General features: G+C 47.5%; 1 protein-coding gene across 2 annotated transcripts in view; it reads right to left on the bottom strand.

Annotated features, from left to right (window-relative positions):
* Positions 1-21,331, bottom strand: part of HIVEP1 (HIVEP zinc finger 1) — a 1,195,522-nt gene that overhangs the window by 1,123,150 nt on the left and 51,041 nt on the right. The window lies entirely within an intron of this gene.

Below are 21,331 nucleotides of genomic sequence, written 5' to 3' on the forward strand. Positions count from 1 at the left end.
GAGATGCTGCAAGCAAAGCCCAATCGCTGTATATGCAACTGCACTGCAGAAGGTGCACTTGGGTGGGAGTTGGATTGTTAAAATCCTCTAGCCAGTGGGGCATAAAAGGAGGCACGCTGCAGAGATATAATGCTCTGTACATGAGGAAAGATTGGGATTTAAAAATCAAATAAATAAAATTATGACTTCACATGGAACCTGTGCGTCTACTTGCTTGTTTATTTTGTAAAATAAATGAGACTACAATTTCACATGGAATGCGTGTGTCTGTTTACTTATTTATGTATGTATAAAGCTGTACTGGCTAGTTCTAATTAGAAACTAGACTGTTTAGTGCATAGGAATATGCATCCAATGAAAGCCATTAATTTATTGTGATTTCATGACATTTCAGTTATAATTGAAGGTATATCTCTCAAACTTATAGTACAGAGAAGAAAGCCGTGGCAGAAACATTTAATTGGCTAAAATAGTTACTAAATTCCAAGACAAGAGAGTAGACGACAGTAACTTTACTCAAAAGTGTTACACAACAGCAATAAGGTACAAGCAGAAGACAGAGCCCTTATGACTTGAATATGACTAGTTAGTCCCCAGGAAATACCCGCTACCACTTATCCCCCCACTGTTACTAAAGAATGGGTCCTCACTGCACCCTCCAGTGCTAAACACACTACAGCAATGAGCCCTGATAATATCCAGGGATGCCTCCTATATAGTTTGAAAAATGAACCCTCAGGCCCACTGGAATGTTTATTCAGCCACAGCCTCTACACAAGTTTCGTCCCTAGGGAATAAAGGACTGAAATTGTCATCCCTCTACATAAAGGTGGACAATCAATAGACCCAAGGAACTGCTGACCCATACTTTGGACTAGTCTTATATACAAGTCAATGGAAAAAGTTATCATGGATCTAATAAATACATAGGGAATCTTCAAACACTGGACCCATCCTAGTTTGGTTTCATCAGTGGTAGGTCACACCTACTAAACCCAGTGGACTACTTTGAGAAGGCCACTTGAGCCATGGATGATGGGCAAAAAAGTGCATATTGCCTAACTTAACCTGGTAAAGACATTCAACACACTACATCACTAAAGTATTATAGACAAACTCATAACTTTAGACATAAATCCATATGGAATCTGATGGATAGTCAAATGGCTCATGGATAGGACATATGAAGTTACGGTGGGAGAATCTACATCCACTAACAGGCCTGTTACTAGTGGTATTCCAAAGGACTCAGCACTTGGACCTCTCCTGTTTGGAAAACACTTCTCTGAAGTCATAGTAAATCTGCAGACGACTGCAAGATGAGTGCAATGACTGATTCCTCCAAATATGTAGATATGCTTGAGGAGGGTCTGAGAGCCAAGTAACTGGTTCCAGAAACATAGCCCAATTCTCAATGCCAAAAAAAAGAAAGAAGTTATGTACTCACCATAACGTTCCATCTGAGTAGTTGGACTTCATTTGTCATCAACATGTGGGTATTCAGATATAAATTGGATCTGAGACAGTAACATCACCAGGATCTGATCTGAGCTCCAGGCTCCTCCCCTTACCCATAATACCCTTCCATCTCCTTCCTTCCCTCAGATAGAGTTTGCTGCACCATAAACATAAAACTGACCCGACAGACCTTACTAATAAAGAAGCACAGGAGAGCCGCATAGGCGCTCTCCCCTGCCTACCAAAGTAGGAACATAATGAGAAGGTCAAGGGGAAGGAGGGAGGGACAGTTAATGGCAAATTAAGTCCAACTACTCAGATGGAATGTTATGGTGAGTACATAATTTCTTTATCTGAAGTAATTGACTTCATTTGATCATAAACCTGTGGGACAGAGTCCCCGGCTACCAAACACTTGGGTGGCCCTCATAGAAGAATATTCTGGAGCACCACAGAGCCAAAGGATGCTCTCCCTCTAGAGATCATGTCCAATTTGTAGTGAGAAATAAAGGTGTGAGATGAGGACCAGGTAGTCGCTGAATAAATATCGTCCAAAGACACCCTGGACCAAAAAGCTGCCAATGTAGCCATGGACTTAATAGAATGGGCTTTGATTTGTCCTGGAGGTGACATGCCTCTGTCGTTGTATACCTGAAGGATGCAAAAGGAAATCCATCTGGCAATGGTTACTTTAGAGATCAGTTTGCCCAGAAAAGGTGTAAAAAAAGACACAGACAGTTGGTCAGATCTGCAAAAGGCCTTAGTCCTATGTAAACAGAAATGCAGCCGTCTATGTACGTCTAACAAATGCAATTTATATTCACCCCTATTCTAAAATTTTGGGAAGAAAAGTGGTAAATGGATCATCTGATTGATATTAGGTTTCAGAGACCACTTTAAGAAGAAAGGAAGGATTAGTATGAAGTGAAACCTTGTCCTTATGGAAAATTATATATGGAGGTTTGATAGATAATGCCTGGAGTTTTGACACCCTCCTAGCTGAGGTGATAGCCAATAGAAAGGCCATCTTCCAAGATAAAAATTTCAGCTCCACAGAAGCAGCCGGCTCAAACGGTGGAGCAACCAGAGCTTGTAAAACTAGGGTAAGATACCAAGGAGGAGTAGGATCTTTAACCGGAGGTCTTAAAAGTAAGGTACCTTTAATAAAGGTTTTGCAAAGTCTGGAGTCAATGAAGCCATGTTCTCACCGATATGGAAATTGGAAATGGCAGCCAGTTGAACTTTTACTGTAGATGAGCTAGCACCCTGCTGGAAAATGTACGTCAAGAACTCAAGGACCGTTGGGACAGGAGCTGTGAAAGGGTCCAAATCCCTTTCAGAAGCCCAGATAAAGAAACGCTTCCATTTGCTATGGTATAGTTTTCTGTTGGAAGATTTATGAGCTGCCACCAGAATAGTCCCGACCGGAGAAGGTAGACCAGGAGTCCTAGCAATCAAGGGAACTGGAGAAGCCAAGCAGTGAGCTTCAGACTGTCCAGGTCTGGATGAGGGATCCTCGAAGGGTGCGAGATGAGATCTGGTATTGGATCTAAGATCCATGGATGAACTATTAATGAGACCAAAGGAAGGGAAACCAGACTTGGCAAGGCCAGAATGGGGCAATGAGGATTACTTTGCTCCCTAACCTGCGAGCCTTCTGGAGGAATTTTGTTATGACAGGTAATGGAGGGTAAGCATAGAGAACACCAGGAGGCCAAGTATGGACCAGAGCGTCCCCTGGGGTATTCCCCCTGTAGGGGGATGAGAGTGAAGAACTTGCTGCACTTCGCATTGGACGGAGATGCAAAGAGATTGCAGCAAGGCCAACTCCACTCGAGGAAGATCTGCTCTGCTACAGAAGGATTCAGAGACCACTCATAAGGCATCAGAATAGTCCTTGCTCAGTTTGTCCGTCAGTATGTTGGTCGACCTGGAATGTGCGTTGCTACCAGAAATCGGCTGGTGGAGCTCACCCATTCCCACACTCTCATGGCCTTGCAACAAAGGAGGTAAGATCTGGTTCCTCCCTGTTTGTTGATGTACCAGACCACTGACATGTTGTCATTCTGAATTGCAATGGTTCCCAGAGGAAGAAAGGCATGAAGGGCCTGCAACAACAAAAGGACCGCCCTCATCCCTAGAACATTGATATGCAAATTGGTCTCGTTCGGGGACCACGTGCCTTGGACTGTCCTGCCTGAGCAATGCCCCCCACCCTAGTTGGGAGGTGTCCGTGGTCATCGTGGCTTGGGGAGGGGCTGGAATAAATGCTCATCCCTCTACTAGTTCAGAGGACCGTATCCACCAGAGGAAGGACTTCCTGCAAGCGTTGCTTATATGAACTGGATGCTTCAACGGCAGATCTAATAGCAACCACTGGACTGCTAGTATCCACTGTAGAACCTGCATATGCAGACGAGCAGAGGGAAGAAGAGTAATGGTGGCTGCCATGGAGCCCTAAGCTCATACCACCACCTCAGCTGAAGGAAGTTGAGACTGAAAGATCACAGACACATGGAGTCTTAAGCTTCGAACTCTCTCTGGAATTAGAAAAACTTTGGTTTGCAATGTGTCTATCCTTGCTGCAATGTAGTCTAAAACCTGGACTGGATCTAGAGAAGACTTGGATGTTTTTATCGTAATTCTCAGAAAGTCTGACAGTTTCAGGAAATAGTCTCTGGCCTGACAAAGTAAATGCTTGGTGGGAGCAGCAAGGAGCCAATCGTCCAGGTATGACAAGACCTGTTTTCCCTGGAGCCTCAGGTGAGCCGCTACTACTGCCATGACCTTGGTGAACACCCTGGGGGCTGTGGTGAGATCGAAGGGTAGGGCTCGAAACTGATAACAACTGGCCCCTTGCGAAAGCGGGGGAACCTCCTGGATCATCTGTGCATCTTTACATGGTAGTATGCATCCTGGTGATCTATGGAGCACATCCAGTCGTTGTCCTGCAGGTAAGGCAGGATGGATTGCAATGTGACCATCCAGAACTTTTCTTTGGCAACTGATAGGTTCAGGGTGGAAAGATCCAGAATAGGTCTTAGGTCTCCAGTCTTTTTTGGCACCAAAAATAACCTGGAATAGATGCCTGATCTGGACTGATCTCAGGGGACAGACTGGATGACTCTTTTCTTAGCAGCTTGTCTATTTTGAGCGCTGCTATCTCCCTCTGCATGGGTGGAACGTCTGGGAGGTGTTTTGGGGGAATGGGAGGCACCACAAAGGGGATGGTATAACCTCTGGATATGATGTGAAGCACCCAATAGTCTGTTGACACGGACTCCCATGCCGTCAGTTGCAGTGAAAGACGATCCTCAACTGCCTCCAGAGCAGAGTAGTCAGGCAACCCCTCAGGGCTGCTGTGCAGGCCTGTCTGAAAACAGTTCGAGACCAGGAATTTCTCAGACCCCCCTGCCGCTGGGCCAGTATCTCTCTGGTCCCCCTCTGCCTCTGGGGAAAGATGAGTCCCGAGTGTCATGGGAATATAGAGACTTCTGGAACCACATCTTCTTTTGCCCCCGCTGATTCCTGGAAAAGGATCTTTGAGGGTTCGAGAAGCGGATCCCGACAGCAGACAGTGTCTTCCCGTCCTTTTCACTCTGGACTAACATCTCATGAACAGTCTTCCCAAACAAGGAAGAACCATCATAAGGGGCATTTACGAAAAATGCCTTAAAGAGTTCTGTGAACTGACATAGCCTGAGCCAGGTGTGTCGCCTCATAGCAACACCGGATCCCACCGCCCTTGTCGCTCCCTCGGTGACATGTGAAAGGAAGCACATGGACTTATTAGAAACCGCTTTGAGAGTGGCCATACACACGGCGAATATGCGCTTATCCTCCAGTGACACGGACTCTGGGGGCAACTGAGTTGGCTCCCTGACAAGGTCTCGCTTCAGTCAAGTGACGTGGGCCAAATAATTCAGCGCCCTTACGGAAAAGGTGGCTAAAGCATACACTCGTTTTCCTAGACGGTCCATCGTCCTGGACTCTCAGTTGGAGGGATGGGACCGTAGAACTTTCCTGAGGTACTTCTTTCTTGGTGGCAGCTCCTACCACCATAGCATCTACTGAGGACCCCTTGTTCCAACTGGGATTATCCACAGGAGGACTCAATCTTGTCTGGATGCCTCAGAATTGGCTCCATGATGTCCGTTTCCTTCCATGCCTGGGTGGTAATAAGATCCACCAAGGGATCCGTGGGGGGCACCCAAGATGTAGACGGGCCCATGCCGAAGGCCTCCAGAAACACTGACTCGTTCAAGGAAGGTTTGGGGCGGACCAACCCCCCCCCCCCCACTGTCACAGGATTTCCATGATGTCTCCAAAGAAGACATCATCGGGGGGTTATCTGGGGGAACCTTCCCCTTCCTCCAAATCAGTGTCCTCAGTGAGGGATTCTGGGGAAGAATCCATGTGCCTCCTTTTGCATGTTCGTTTGCAAGGAACCTCTTCGGTGGGGATCTCCAGAAAGGACTCGTAAACTGCCTGTTGTTCCTCGAGGGGAACAGTCTGGGGCACATCGAACATGGGCTGTCCCTGAATGGGCAAAATGGCTGAAGTCACACCCAGAGCTGAGGAAGTAGGGGGTGGAATCTGAGGAGATGGGGAGAGGCCTCGATCCACTGGAGAGAGCCCTTTCCACCATATCAAAAGCCAAGGGAGAGCGAGCCTCCTGGGAAGCTAATAAAGAAGCTGCTCTCCCTGGATCCAACGGGGGGGATCGGAGGCAAGCCTGCCGGAGCAGAGATACCAAAAAGAGGGCCTTGATCTGACAAAATTGGTGCCAATGGAGAAAAACCCAACCCCTTTGATCCGACACTCAGGTTTCAGCTCCAAGAGCCGCTCGGGTCCGAACTTCTTGGGTCTGACGTGCTCAAGGTAATGGCCAGCGTCGCAGTACCATCGGCGTTGACCCCCTGACTCCAGAACCTCTCAGATCCATAAACTCCAGTACCAGGGGTCAGATCGGAGAAGGTGTTATTGGGGTGAAAAAGGGAAGCGAGCTCCCCCTCCTCCAGAGGGACAGGGGCTGGCAAGAGCCCCATCTGAATCTGGGTGCGAATAAACCTTTGCATCATTTTGTCCATGTCTTCCTCACTCAGGCTTCTGGTGGAGCGCGACGAGGCCACCGACCAGGACAGTCACTGTACAGAGGCCCTAGAAAAAAATCTAGGCTCCTCCAGTGAGAATCTGGGCAAGCGGAGCCGAGAAGTGGTACGCCTGGACATCATTTGTTGCTTCTGAGGAGGACCCACCAGATCCGACCGATCTGGGGATCTCTTCCTCCCTTTGTCTTTTTCTTTCCTGTGCTCCCTATCCACTGACCTCTTAGCAGGAGGTTGAGTCCCAGCCTGGGAGGGAGGGGAAGAAAGTGTAGCAGGAGAAGCGGCAGCAGTCACAGCCGTGACTGTAGCCGAAGCGGAGAAAGCAGCCTCCGTAGTAGGGAGAAGTCCCTTCAAGACTAATTTCGCCCTACGATCTTTCAGGGCCCTGAGGTTAAATCCTGCGCAAATAGTGCAGGTGGTAGAAAGATGGGGAACCCCCAAACAAACCACACACAGAGTGTGGCCATCAGCCGGAGAAAACTTGTGGCCACACTCTGTGCACTTTCTAAATAGCAGCTTCTGTTATCAGCCATCACAAGGCCCTAACCTGCCCGACCACACCCAAACTGACTAACAAGGACGGGGAAGGGTGAAGGAAGGCACTACACCAACTAAAGTAAACTTAACTTTTTCTTTTTTTTTTGTAAACATGACACAGCAGCGAAAGGGGAGGCCAAGAAGGGAAAAGAAACATACCTGACAATACCAGAAAAGTACAAACACCCAGAAACTATCACTAAAACTACTCAACACTCCTGGAGCTCTGAGACCACGATGCTAGGCTAAGCCGCGGCAAACGAGATCTGAGGGAAGGAAGGCGATGGATAAGTATTATGGGTAAGGGGAGGAGCTTGGAGCTCAGATCAGATGCTGGTCAAGCTGCCGTCTCGGATCCAATCCGGATCCTAATACCCACAGGTTGATGATCATTTAAGTCATCTACTTCAGATTGCATATTTATACTCTTTGGGAAGATGATCAACCCCTGCAAATTACAACACTGATAACACTCTCCTAAGAATAGACCCAGTGATAAGGGACTTGAGAACTCAGGTTTACAGTAACCTGAACTTTGATCACCAAGTGTCCATGGTGGTGAGAAAATCCTTCTATGTGGGGCAAATTATACATGTATGGCATGCCATCCAGATCCAAGGGGATTATAGTCCCACTATGCTTAGCCCTAATTAGACCAATAATCAAGTACACTGCACTCTTCAGCATGTACTTGGCAAGGCATTTGCAACAACTACAGTGGCCACAGAAATTCCTTATTAAAAGAATAAAGGGTGTAAATAACATGTCTTATGGGGATCACATCAAAATCTTGTCCCTGTACACAGTCTCCTACAGACAGGGGCAATCTATACCTAGCCTACAAGGCCTTTTCAGATCCAGCCCTGATGGATATGCTACACATTCACAAAAAAACAGCACAAGAATTACCTGACCTAATGATCTAAATCTTGTCTGTGACATAAGCAAAACGTGTTGGAGGAACAGGTGTGTGTTTGAGAGATTACCCTTGTTCTGGAAAAGATTCCCCATTTATGTGAAACAGAAAAAGAAGTTATGTACTCACCATAACGTTCCATCTGAGTAGGTACTTCATTTGTCTGCAACCTGTGGGTATCGGATCCGAGCCGGCAGCTTTCTAAGCTACAAGATCCGAGCTACTAGCTCCTCCCCCTACCCGTAATCCCCTGCTATGTGCTACATTACCTCAGATCGAATTTTTTGCCTCTTACACAACTCCTACCTTCGATAGAGGAAGTAACACCAGATAACTGTCCTAAAGCAGAACAAAGATTTCTTTGGTGATCAGGAATCCCGAAAGGTTCGGGGGATGGCAGAGGGGGGTCGGTTGCAGACAAATGAAGTACCTACTCAGATGGAACGTTATGGCGAGTACATAACTTCTTTATCTGAAGTAGTTACTTCATTTGCTCTGCAACCTGTGGGACAGAGTCCCCAGCTACCTAGGGAAAAACCCTGGGCGGCCTTATGGAAGGATATTCCGAAGCACCGCAGAGCCAAAGGAAGCCCTACCTCTCGATACCATATCCAACTTATAATGAGAAATAAACGTATGTGAAGAGGACCAGGTAGCTGCAGAGCATATGTAGTCCAAGGGGATCCTAGACCAGAAGGCTGCAGAGGTGGCCACAGCCCTCGTAGAGTGAGCGCGAATTCCCGTAGGAACCGGTTTGCCTGCAGATAAGTACCCGTGGACTATGCATCGACAAATCCAATTTGCTACAGTCACTTTGGAAATGGCCTTACCCATGGCCGATTTAGCAAATGACATGAACAACTGGTGCGACCTGCGAAAATCCTTAGTCCTGTGCAGGTAGAAACACAGTTGTCTGTGCACATCCAATTTATGCAATTTGTATTCTCCTCTATTCTGAAAGTTTGGGAAGAACACGGGTAAGCTTATTGATTGATTGATATTTGATTCCGAAGCCACCTTAGGTAAGAATGACAGATTAGTCCTGAGGAACACTCTATCCTTGTGAAAAATGAGATAAGGATGCTTCATACATAAGACTTGAAGTTCTGACACCCTTTTGGCTGAAGTAATGGCCACCAAAAAGGCTGTTTTCCAGGACAAGAATTTTAATGGAATCGAAGCCGCGGGTTCAAAGTGTGGGCCTGTCAAGGCTTGTAAGACTAAGGTCAAATCCCATGGAGGCACCACCACTTTCACCGGAGGCTTCAAGAGGAAAATGCCCCGCAAGAAGGTTTTACATAATTTTGTAGAAGCCAAAGATCCTAGTCAGTCTCCCACATGGAAATGGGAGATGGCTGCCAATTGCACTTTAACTGTAGAAGCACTTGCTCCTTGTCTAAATATCAGTGACAGGAAGTCTAGAATAGTAGGAATAGGAACTGTAAATGTATCCAGGCCTCTGTCTTTAGCCCAGACAGAGAAACATTTCCATTTGCTGTAGTAAATCTTCCTAGTAGTTGGCTTATGTGCTGCGACTAGAATGGCCTTAACAGGAGATGAGATACCGGGAGTCCTAGTCATCAGTGGAACTGGAGCAACCAAGCCGCAAGCTTGAGGTTCACCAGGTTTGGGGGTTGGTATCCCGCCGGATGCGAAATCAGGTCTGGAATGGCATCCAGTATCCATGGCGGAGATACACTGAGAGACCGCAGGTAAGGGAACCAGATCTGGAGAGGCCAGAATGGGGCTATGAGGATAACTCTGCTCCCCAACCGACGGGCTTTCTGTATGAACTTGGTCATGAGCGGAAGGGGGGGATAAGCATAAAGTAGACCGGGCGGCCAAGCATGGACTAGAGCGTCTCTGGGATTCTCCCCTTCGGGGGAAGTATTGCGAAGTACTCGCTGCATTTTGTGTTTAAGAGAGAAGCAAAAAGATCGCAGCAAGGCCAACCCCATTTGCGGAAGATCTGCTTCGCAACTGATGGATTGAGACCCCACTCGTATGGAGTGAGAATCACTCTGCTCAGTTTGTCCTCCAAAATGTTGGACCGACCCGGAATGTGCGTTGCTACCAGAAAGCGGTTGGTGGATATCGCCCATTCCCACACTCTCATAGCCTCCCGGCAAAGTGGGTAGGACCTGGTTCCTCCTTGCTTGTTTATGTACCAGACAACTGACATGTCTGTCTGGACTGTAATAGTCCCCAGAGGTAGAAGGTTGTGGAGAGCTTGCAATGCTAGAAGCACCGCCCTCATCTCTAGGACACTGATATGCAAAGCGGTCTCCAGGGCAGTCCACGTGCCTTGGACGGTTCTGCCTGAACAATGCCCCCCCACCCGAGGCAAGAAGCGTCCGTGGTCAGCGTGGCTTGGGGGGAGGGACAACAAAAGGCCTCCCTTCCCTCAGCTCTGGGGCGTGGAGCCACCAAAGAAGGGAGTGCCTGCAAACTCTGCTCAGAGGAATCAGAGTATTCAATGGATGGAGTAGCAGGGACCACTGAACTTGAAGGTTCCACTGCAGAATCCTCATTCGCAGACGCGCGTGAAGGGCGAGACTGATCGCTGCTGCCAGAGATCCTAGTGCCCTCGGAACTAATTCTGCCTCCGGGGACGGACTTTGAAGAAGAATTAGCACCCGACACGACAAGCTGTTTAGCCTGTCCGCAGTTAGCATAGCTCGAGAAATGCGGGTATCTAACTTGGCCCCTATGAACTCCAGGACCCGTACGGGGCAAAGAGAGGATTTCTGGAGGTTTACAGAGATGCCTAAGCTCTGGGCAAGGGTCAGAGCATAATCTCTTGCCACGCAGAGCTGATGCCTGTTGGTGGCGGTAAGGAGCCAGTCGTCTAGGTACGGGAAGACCTGAATGCCCTGAAGTCTCAGGTGGGCTGCAACCACTGCCATGAACTTGGTGAACAACCTGGGGGCTGAGGTGAGGCCGAACGGGAGAACCCTGAACTGGTAATGACTGGCTCCCAGCCGGAAGCGGAGAAACCTTCTGGATCGTCTGTCCATCAAGATGTGGTAGTACGCATCCTTGAGGTCTATCGAGCACATCCAGTTGTTCTGCCGCAGAAGGGGGAGAATAGATTGGAGGGTGACCATCCGGAATTTTTCTTTGGGAATGAACAGGTTCAAAGCGGAGAGGTCTAGAATGGGTCTTAGGTCCCCCGTCTTTTTTGGCACTAAAAAGAACCTGGAGTAATAACCCAATCCAGATTGGTCTGGGGGGACGGGCTGGATGGCTCTTTTTTCTAGCAACTTCAGGACTTCTGAAGCTGCTGCCTCCCTTCGATCGGGTGGAACATCGGGGAGGTGTCTGGTCGAGGGAGGGTGGTTTATGAAGGGGATGGTAGAACCTCTGGATATGATGCGGAGCACCCATCGATCTGTCGTAATGGACTCCCAGTTTGACAGGTTCTCCGACAACTGCCCCCCCGACTGCCTCCAGAGAGGGACAGCCGGGTAAGCCCTCAGGGCTGCTGCGCGGGTCCATCCGGGAAGGGTTCCCTGGACCCGAAGTTACGCGGTCCCCCTCTGCCTCTGGGCCGGCGTCCTCCTTGTCCTCCTCTGCCTCTAGAGGACGAGGGGTCCAAAGCTGGATGGGATTGCTGGGACTTACGGAACCACAGCTTCTTTTGTCCCCTCAGATTCCTAGAAAAGAATCGTTGGGGATTAGAGAAGCGGACCCCGATGGCAGACAGCGTCTTCCCATCCTTCTCGCTTTGGACCAGCATATCGCAAATGGTCTTGCCGAAGAGCAAAGATCCATCAAAGGGTGCATTCACAAAGGATGCCTTGAAGGGATCTGCGAAATCGCAAAGACGGAGCCAGGAGTGACGTCGCAAGACGACCCCGGCTCCACTGGCCCTAGCGGCTCCCTCTGTGCCATGGGAGAGCAGACGCATGGATGTGTTAGAGATGGATTTCAGAGTGGCCATATGAGTCGAGAAAACTTTTTTGTCCTCGACCGACATGGACTCCGGGGGGGGCTGCAGCGTAGTCCTTAATTAAGTCTCGTTGCAGCCTAATGGTATGTGCCATATAGTTCAGCACCCTTACAGAAAAGGTCACTGAACTAAACATCCGCTTCCCAATGCGGTCCAGTGCCAGAGATTCCTTATCTGGCGGGTGAACTGAAGAACTCTCCTGCGCGAGTTCTCTCTTGGTGGCAGCCGCCACTAACATGGCATCCACGGGGGTTCCCTTGGCCCAAGACAGTCTATCTACTGGGGGGCTAAGGATCTTGTTGGGTCACTTCGGGATAGGCTACATGGTGTCGGGCTCCTTCCACGCCCTGGTAGTAATGAGGTCTATAGGGGGGGGGTCAGCCTTTGGGGACACCCAGGAGGTAGAAGGGCCTGCCTCAAATGCATCCAGGAACACGGATTCATCCGCGGAAGGTTTTTGGGCAGACCACCCCCCTCTAATACGCAACATTTCCATGATGTCTCCGAAGGAGACATCCTCGGGGGGTGACCTTGGGGAACCTTCCCCTTCATCTAAATCCATGTCGGTTGTAACTGACTCGGGGAAGTCCAGGTGCCTCCTCTTGCACCGACGTTTACGAGGGACCTCCTCGGTGGGACTGTCCAAAGAGGGCTCGTCAACAGGGTCCTGTTCCTCCAAAGGAACCAACTGGAGGGCTTGAGCAGGCTGTCCCAATGGTCGGATGATGGAGGATAGACCCACATGCAGCAGGGGTATGGGAGGATCCGACCTCCGAACCGGGGACCTGGAGGTCCTCGACAGTACCCTCTCCACAACCTCAAAAGCCGAAGGAGAGCTACTCTCGCCAGGCTCCGAGAGCAATCTCCTCGGCTCCGAGGTAGGGATCGGGGTCGGAGCCGATGCAGCCGGAGCAGAGAGAGGTGTGCTCCGAACCCAACAGAGCCAAAGACACACCAGCTCCCCCGGATCCGAAGCTCAGCCCTCGGCCCCGAGAGCTCGGATCCGACAGACTCGAAGGCACAGTCGGCGAAGCGACCAGAGCTATCGGCGGCGAATCCCAGGCTCCGAAAGGGCCCAGATCCGATAACTCCGAGACCCAAAAATGGGTCGGAGAAGGAGTAATCGGAGCAAACATGGGGGCCGCGTTCCCCCCCGGGGGGAGGCAAGAGCACCCCCATCTGCATTTGGGTCTGGATGAATCGGCGCATCATCCGATCCATATCTGCTTCAGTGAGGCTTCTGGTTGATCTTGAAGAAGTCGTCGAGGCGGGCCGGGAGGGTCGCCTCGGCGACCTCAAGGGAGACCGATCCTCCTCCTCCAGCTCTGGAGAAAAACGAGGTGAACAGAGCCGAGAGGGGGAGGATCCGGAGACCCTCGAGGGAGACCTAGCCAGTTTAAACGGCGGGGCTGAGGGTTGAGTCTCAGCCCGCCTTTTGTGGGACTTATGTCCCTTGTCTTTATGCCTTTTCTCCACCGTAGTGGAGGTACCCGAATCCCCCGAACTCACAACCAAAGAGGGAGGTTGAGTCCCAGGTTGAGTCGGGGGCACAGAAGGCACGAGGGCTGCCGAGACAGTCTGTGCCTGAGAGGGGGAGGAAAAAGAAGCCGACTCCTGAGGCAACAAGCCCGCCAGGATCAGCTTGTTCTTCCTGTCCCTGATTGCTCGGGGATTAAAGGCCGCGCAGATTGTGCAGGCCGATGACAAGTGGGCCGCCCCCAAGCATAAAACACACTGAGTGTGGCCATCCGCCGGCAAAAGCTTTATGGCCACACTCAGTACATTTCGAGAACACCGCCTTAGGCCCTTCAGCCATAACACCACTCACACCAAGAACACACCCAAGCACTAAGAGGGGGGAGGGTGAAAGGCGGGAACTACCAGAAAACTAGTTAGAAAAGGGGAACAAAGATATCTAACTAAACTACACTATAGATAACTAACCCAGAAAACTACACACACTATTTTTTTTTTTTTTGACAGAAAAAGAAAAAGGTTCAATCTCACCAAAAGCCAAGGAGCTCTTCAAAAGTAGCTGCTTCAGCCGCGGCAAAAAATGATCTGGAGTAATGTAGCACATAGGGGATTATGGGTAGGGGGGAGGAGCTAGGAAAGCTGCCGGCTCGGATCAGAGATCGGATCAGATACCCACAGGTTGCAGAGCAAATGAAGTAACTACTTCAGATCTCTTGTTTACGCCTATTCAAATAGCATTTGGACCAATGGACGGGAAATCATAAATTCACTTGCTCATCACCTGTGGCCTTTATGGACATCAGCAGCAGCTTATAGATGTCCTTGGGCATTGACACTTACGAAAACTGGAGTATTAATAGTAGTAGCAATTAGGGAAAAAAAATTAAAAGATTTTAAGGTGAAAAAACAAACCAAAAAAAGTTGGGTTTTATTTTTTAAAAATGGCTAAAAAAAAAAAATTTGGGGTGGAAAATTAGGGCAAGGGCCAAAAATACGAAGTAAAAAGGGGGAACTTTTTTTTTGTTTTTTTTTTTTTTTTTTTTTTTTTTTTTTTTTTTTTTTTTTTTTTTTTTTTTTTTTTTTTTTTTTTTTTTTTTTTTTTTTTTTTTTTTTTTTTTTTTTTTTTTTTTTTTTTTTTTTTTTTTTTTTTTTTTTTTTTTTTTTTTTTTTTTTTTTTTTTTTTTTTTTTTTTTTTTTTTTTTTTTTTTTTTTTTTTTTTTTTTTTTTTTTTAAAAAAAAAAAAAAAAAAAAAAAAAAAAAAAAAAAAAAAAAAAAAAAAAAAAAAAAAAAAAAAAAAAAAAAAAAAAAAAAAAAAAAAAAAAAAAAAAAAAAAAAAAAAAAAAAAAAAAAAAAAAAAAAAAAAAAAAAAAAAAAAAAAAAAAAAAAAAAAAAAAAAAAAAAAAAAAAAAAAAAAAAAAAAAAAAAAAAAAAAAAAAAAAAAAAAAAAAAAAAAAAAAAAAAAAGAAAAAAAAAAAAAAAAAAAAAAAAAAAGAAAACAAACAGAAAAAACCGGCTAGGAACAAATTAAAGGGAAAATTGGTTAAGGGGGGGAAACTACATATAACGGGTTTACTATTATTAAAGGAAGATTGGCCTCCCGGGAAAAACACTTCTTGAAGTCAAGTAAATCTCAATATGCAAGATGAGTGAATACTGATTTAAATATGTAGTTGTTTGGGGGGGTCGAGAGCCAAGAACGGGTTCCGAAACATACCCCAATTCTCAATGAAAAAAGGAATTTATTATACCTAAGTTCCACTGGTGTTACCATTTGTCACAACATGGGGGTTTTAATTAAAATTGGACGGGCAGAAATCCCCGGTTGATTGAGTATCCCCCCCTTACCCATAAACCCTTTCCATTTTCCTTTCCCCCTAGAAGAGTTTTCAATAAAAAAAATGACCCGACGACCTTATAATAAAAAAGCACAAACATGGGCCCCCCCCCTTCCCAAAGTAGGAAAAATGAGGGGTCAAGGGGAAAAGGGGGGGAGTTAAGGCAAAAAAGTCCAATAAGATAATTTATGGTGATCATAATTTCTTTATTGAAGAAATTACTTCATTTATATAAAGGGGAAACCCCCGGCAAAACATTTGGGGGGCCCCTAAAAAATATTCTAACCAAGACCAAAGGAGCCTCCCTCTAAAATGTCCAAGTAGTAGAAAAAAGGTTGAGATAGGCCCGGGTAGTCCAAAAATACGTCCAAAACCCCGGGCCCAAAAGTCCAAATGACCTGGTTTAATAGAATGGGCTTTGATTTTCCGGGGGGAAATGCCTCCTTTATATGAAATGAAAGGCCACTGGAAGGGTTATTTAGAATCAGTTTGCCAAAAAAGGGAAAAAGAACGAATTGGGTAAATCTCAAAAGGCCACCCATAAAACAGAAATGCGCCTTTCGTCTAAAAAGAAATTTTAATTACCCATTCAAAATTTTTTGGGGGGAAAAAAATTAAATGGACATCTGTTGATATTAGGTTTCAGGCCCACTTTAAGAAGAAAGGAAGGTTTGATGAAGTGAAATTGCCTTATGGAAAATTATATATGGGGGTTTATAGAAACCTATTTTGACATCCTAGCTGAGGGATAGCCAAAAAAGGCCATTTAAGTAAAAATTTACTCCACAAACAGCCGGTAAAAAGGGTGGACAACCAGAGCTTGTAAAACTGGGTAAGAACCAAGGAGGAGTAGGATCTTTCCTCAAAAGAAAGGTATTTTAAAAAGGTTTTTGCAAAGTCGGGGTCAAAAGCCATTTCTCACCAAGGAAAGGAAAGGGCACCATTAATTTTTTACTGTAGTGGCTAGCACCCTGTGGAAAATTGTCAAGAACTCAAGGACCGGGGGACGGAGTTTAAAGGGTCCCCCCTTTTAAACCCAAAAAAAAACCTTCCTTTCTAGGTAATTTTTCTGTTGGAAGATTTATAGGCCAAGAATAGTCCCGACCAAAGGGTAGACCAATTAGAATCAAGGGAAGGAGAAGAAGATGGCTTAAGTCCATCTAGAGGGATTGAAGGGTGGAATAATTTTTATCTAAGTATTAAACTATTTAAACCAAAGGGGGAAAACCAGATTGGCAACCAAATGGGGCAATGAGGATTTTTGCCCCAACCGGAGCCTTCTGGGGGAATTTTTTATGAATAAAGGGTAAGATGAGAACCAGGGGGCCAATATGGCCAAGCCCCCGGGGGACCCCTGTAGGGGGATAATGAAGCTTGTGCCCCATTGGCGGAATGAAAGGTTTGCAAAGGAATCCACTGAGGAAGATCGTTGCCAGAAGGTTAAGACCACCATGGCATCGAATAGTCCTTGTCAGTTTGCCGTCTATGCGCCGGGAATTTTCTACCAAAATGGGGTGGAGCCCCCCCCATTAATTCAGGCCTTGAAAAAGGAGGTAAGTTGGGTTTCCTCCCTGTTTGTTGATGTAAGCCCTGAATTTGCATTCTAAATTGCAATGGTTCCCAAAGGGGAAAAAATGGGGGCCTCCAAAAAAAGGGACCGCCTCACCCTAGAACATTGATATGCAAATTGGCCCCGGGGACCAGTGCCTTATGTTGCCTGAGCAATGCCCCCCCCCATTGGGGATGGTGGCACGTGGCTTACGGGAAAAAAAGCTCACCCTCTAAGTTCAGAGGACCTTTCCCCCAGAGGAAGGCTTCCTCAAGCGTTTTATTGAATGGATGTTCCGGAGTTTAAATAGCCCACGGATTATTTCCACGAGAATGCAATCGGGCACAAGGGAAGAAGAGAAGGTGGCTCCAGGAGCCCAAGTCTAAATCCTGAAGGAAGTTGAGACTGAAAGATCAAGACCATGGAGCTTAATTAAACCCCCGGAAAAGAAAAATTTTGGGCAAGGCATTTGGCAATGTAGTCAAAAACCTGGACTTCTGGAGGATTTTTTATCGTAATTCTAGAAATCGACAGTTTGGAAAAGCCTGGCCTGAAAAGTAAATGCTTGGTGGGAGAGCAAGGAGCCAAGCCATATGAAAGACCTGTTTTCCCTGGAGCCTCAGGTGAGCCGCTATTGCCTGATTGGTCCCCCTGGGGGCGTGGTAGATCGGGGTGGGCAAAAACATCAACTCCCCTTGAAAAAAGGGGGAACCCCCTGGTCTCTGTTTTTAAGGGTAAGACCGGGACATGGGCACATCCATTTTTCCGGGGAAAGGCAGGAGGTTGCAAGGACCATCCAAAATTTTTTTTTGGGCAATTGGTTCGGGGGAAAGTCCGAATGGTCTTGGGTCCCACTTTTTGGCATCTAACCTGGAATAATCCCTATCTACTATTCAGGGGACAGAGGAGACTCTTTTCTTAGCAGCTTGCATTTTGACGCTGCTATTCCCTCTGCTTTGGGGGGAAGGGCGGGAGGGTTTTGGGGGAATGGGAGGCACCACAAAGGGGATGGTAAACCCTGGATTAGTGAACCCCAATAGCTGTTGCAGGCTCCCTCCCGCATTGAGTAAAACCTAACTGCCCCCAGAGAGATAGTAGGCCCCCCCCTCAGGGCTGCGTCAGGCCTGCTGAAAAAGTTGGACCAGGAAATTTTTCTCAGACCCCCTGCCCTGGGCCAGTACTCTCGGGCCCCTTGCCCTGGGGGTGAGCCCCGGGTAGGGAATATAAGCTTCGGAACCACATCTTTTTTCCCCCGTGATTCCGGGAAAAAGGATCTTTGGGGTTAAAAGCGGTCCCGACAGAGACATGTCTTCCGTTTTTCCCTTGGACTAAATTCATGAAAGTTTCCCAAAAAGGAAGCCATCTGGGCTTTTCAAAAATCCTTTAAAGAGTTCGGGAAACTGACTAGGACCGGGTGGTGCCTCTAGAAACCCGGATCCCCCCCCCTTGTGCCCCCTGGGAAATGTGAAAGGAAGCACATGGACTTATTAGAAACCGCTTTGAAGGGCCATCCAGGCGAAAGCGTTATCCTCCAGGCAGGATGGGGGCAACTAGGGCTCCTGAAAAGGTCTGCTTCAGCAAGTGGCGTGGGCCAAAAAATTCGCCCCTTCGGAAAAGGTGGCTAAAGATACACTCTTTTCCGCGGATTCCTGGATCTTTGGGGGGTGGGACCGAGAACTTTCCGGGGCTTTTTCTTTGGACTAACCCCCATCTCATAAACCCCCTTTTCCAACGGGAACCACAAGGCTCAATCTTGTCGGGTGCCTAAAATTTGGCTCCATGTGTCCTTCCTTCCAGCCTGGGTGGTAATGTAAAGGGGACCGGGGGGGCCCCCAAGAGTAGGGGCCCCATCCACCCCCGAAACCTATCTTAAAGGAAGGTTTGGGGGCCAACCCCCATGTCACAGGTTTCCCATAGTCTCCAAAAAAAATCAGGGGGTTACGGGGGGAACCTTCCCTTTCCAAATCAGTTCCTCAGTGAGGGTTTTGGGGAAGAATCCTGGTTTTTTCTTTCTTTGAAAGGAACCCCGGGGGGGATCTCCAAAAAGGACCGAAACTGGTTTTCCCAGGGGAACATCTGGGGCCTCGAACATGGGCGTCCCTGTGGGTGGTAAGTCCCCCCAGGGAGGGTGGGGGGAACAAGATGGGGAGGCCCATCCACTAAAACCCCTTTTACCTTAAAAAGAAGGGGGCGACCCCGGGGAAGAATAAAGTGTCCCCCGGACCACGGGGATCGGGGGCCTCCTCCAAAAAGGGCCTTGATCTGAAAAATTTGGGTGCCAATGGGAAAAAAACCCCTTTGATCCGAAAGGTTTCAGCTCCGGCCTCGGGGAACTTTTTGGGCTGACTGCTCAAGGAAGGGCCCAGCCCCCAGTAATGGGTTTCCCCCCCTGAAGAACCCTCGATCCATAAACCCTACCATCAACGGGAAGGGTTTTGGGGTAAAAAAAGGGCGGCCCCCTTCCAGGGGACGGGGCTGGAAGAGCCCCATCTGAATTGGGGGGGAAAAACCTTTGCATCATTTTGTCCAGCCCCCCTCGGCTTCTGGTGGAGCCGAGGCCACCGACCAGGCGTACTGTCAGACCCTAAAAAAATCTAAATCCTCCAGGAAAATCGGGAAGAAGGGAAGGGGGGGAAAGGTTTCTGAGGAGGCCCAAGACCCCATCGGGGGATCTTTTCCCTTTGTCTTTTTTTCCTGTCCCCCCTTTCCACTACCTCTTAGCGGGGGGAGCCCAGCCGGGGAGGGAGGGAAAAATTAGCAGGAGAACGGCAGCAGCCAGGTGATGTGCAAGCGAAAAAAGCACCTCCGAGTGGGGAAAATCCCTTCCTTTTGCCCCGTCTTTCAGGGCCCTGAGGAAAAATCCGCTGGAGGGGAGAAAGTGGGGAACCCCCAAAAAAACCACACCGATGTCCCAAGCGGAGAAAACTTGTGGAAGTCCTTTTCAAATAATTTGTTACGACCCAAAAGGCCCTAAGGAAACCCAAATATAAAAAGGGGTGAAGGGGAAAAACACACACCAATAAAGAAACTTAACTTTTTCCTTTTTAAAAGACCGCAGCAAAAGGCCAAAAGGGGAAAAAAACTCCCTAAAAACCCAAAAAAGTAAAACACCCAAAACTAAAAAAACTTAACCCTCCTTTGAAACATGACAAGCAGAAAAGGAGCGAGGGAAGGAACGATGGAAAGTATTATTAAAACTTGGAGCTCAGACAGATGCTGGCAAGCGCCCCAAACCGGACCCTAAAAAGGGATGTTTTTAAGTATTATTAGGAATTTTAACTCGGGAAGATGTCAACCCCTCTTTCAACCGATCCCCCTAAAAAAACCCAGTGATGGGACTTAAGGTTTACTAATTGAAAACTTTGGGGTTTGCTTAAAAACACAAAATTCCAAGGGGGAGGGCTTAGACTAGTAAGAACCTACTAAAAACCCAAAATGTCCAGGGGGAAAAATCCTTCTATGGGGGGCTTTTTGGGCCCATCCAGATCCAAGGGATTATAGTCCCACTCATGCTTAGCCCTAATTAGACCAATAATCAAGTACACTGCACTCTTCAGCATGTACATGGCAAGGCATTTGCAACAACTACAGTGGCCACAGAAATTCCTTATTAAAAAGAATAAAGGTTGTAAAATAACATGTCTTATGGGGATCACATCAAAATCTTGTCCCTGTACACAGTCTCACTACATGACAGGGGCAATCTATACCTAGCCTACAAGTGCCTTTTCAGATCCAGCCCTGATGGATATGCTACACATTCACAAAAAAAAAACAGCACAAGAATTACCTGATCTAATGATCTAAATCTTGTCTGTGACATAAGCAAAACGCAGGTGTTGGAGGAACAGGTGTGTGTTTGAAGTGCCCTTGTTCTGGAAAAGATTCCCCATTTATGTGAAACAGAAAAAGAAGTTATGTACTCACCATAACAGGATTCCATCTGAGTAGGTACTTCAAGAACTGTCTGCAACCTGGGGGTGTCGGATCCGAGCCGGCAGCTTTCTAAGCTACAAGATCCGAGCTACTAGCTCCTCCCCCTACCCGTAATCCCCTGCTATGTGCTACATTACCTCAGATCGAATTTTTTGCCTCTTACACAACTCTACCTTCTGATAGAGGAAGTAACACCAGATAACTGTCCTAAAGCAGAACAAAGATTTCTTTGGTGATCAGGAATCCCGAAAGGTTCGGGGGATGGCAGAGGGGGGTCGGTTGCAGACAAATGAAGTACCTACTCAGATGGAACGTTATGTATAGTACATACTCTTTATCTGGAAGTAGTTACTTCATTTGCTCTTGCAACCTGTGGGACACAGAGTCCCCAGCTACCCTGAGGGAAAAACCCTGGGGCGGCCTTATGGAAGGATATTCCGAAGCACCGCATGGAGCCAAAGGAAGCCCTACCTCTCGATACCATATCCAACTTATAATGAGAAATAAACGTATGTGAAGAGGACCCAGGTAGCTGCAGGCATATGTAGTCCAAGGATCCTAGAC

This window comes from Protopterus annectens, chromosome 3.part0 (genome assembly GCF_019279795.1).
Source record: "Protopterus annectens isolate FY-2018-M chromosome 3.part0, PAN1.0, whole genome shotgun sequence".
In the NCBI taxonomy this organism is placed as follows: domain Eukaryota; kingdom Metazoa; phylum Chordata; order Ceratodontiformes; family Protopteridae; genus Protopterus; species Protopterus annectens.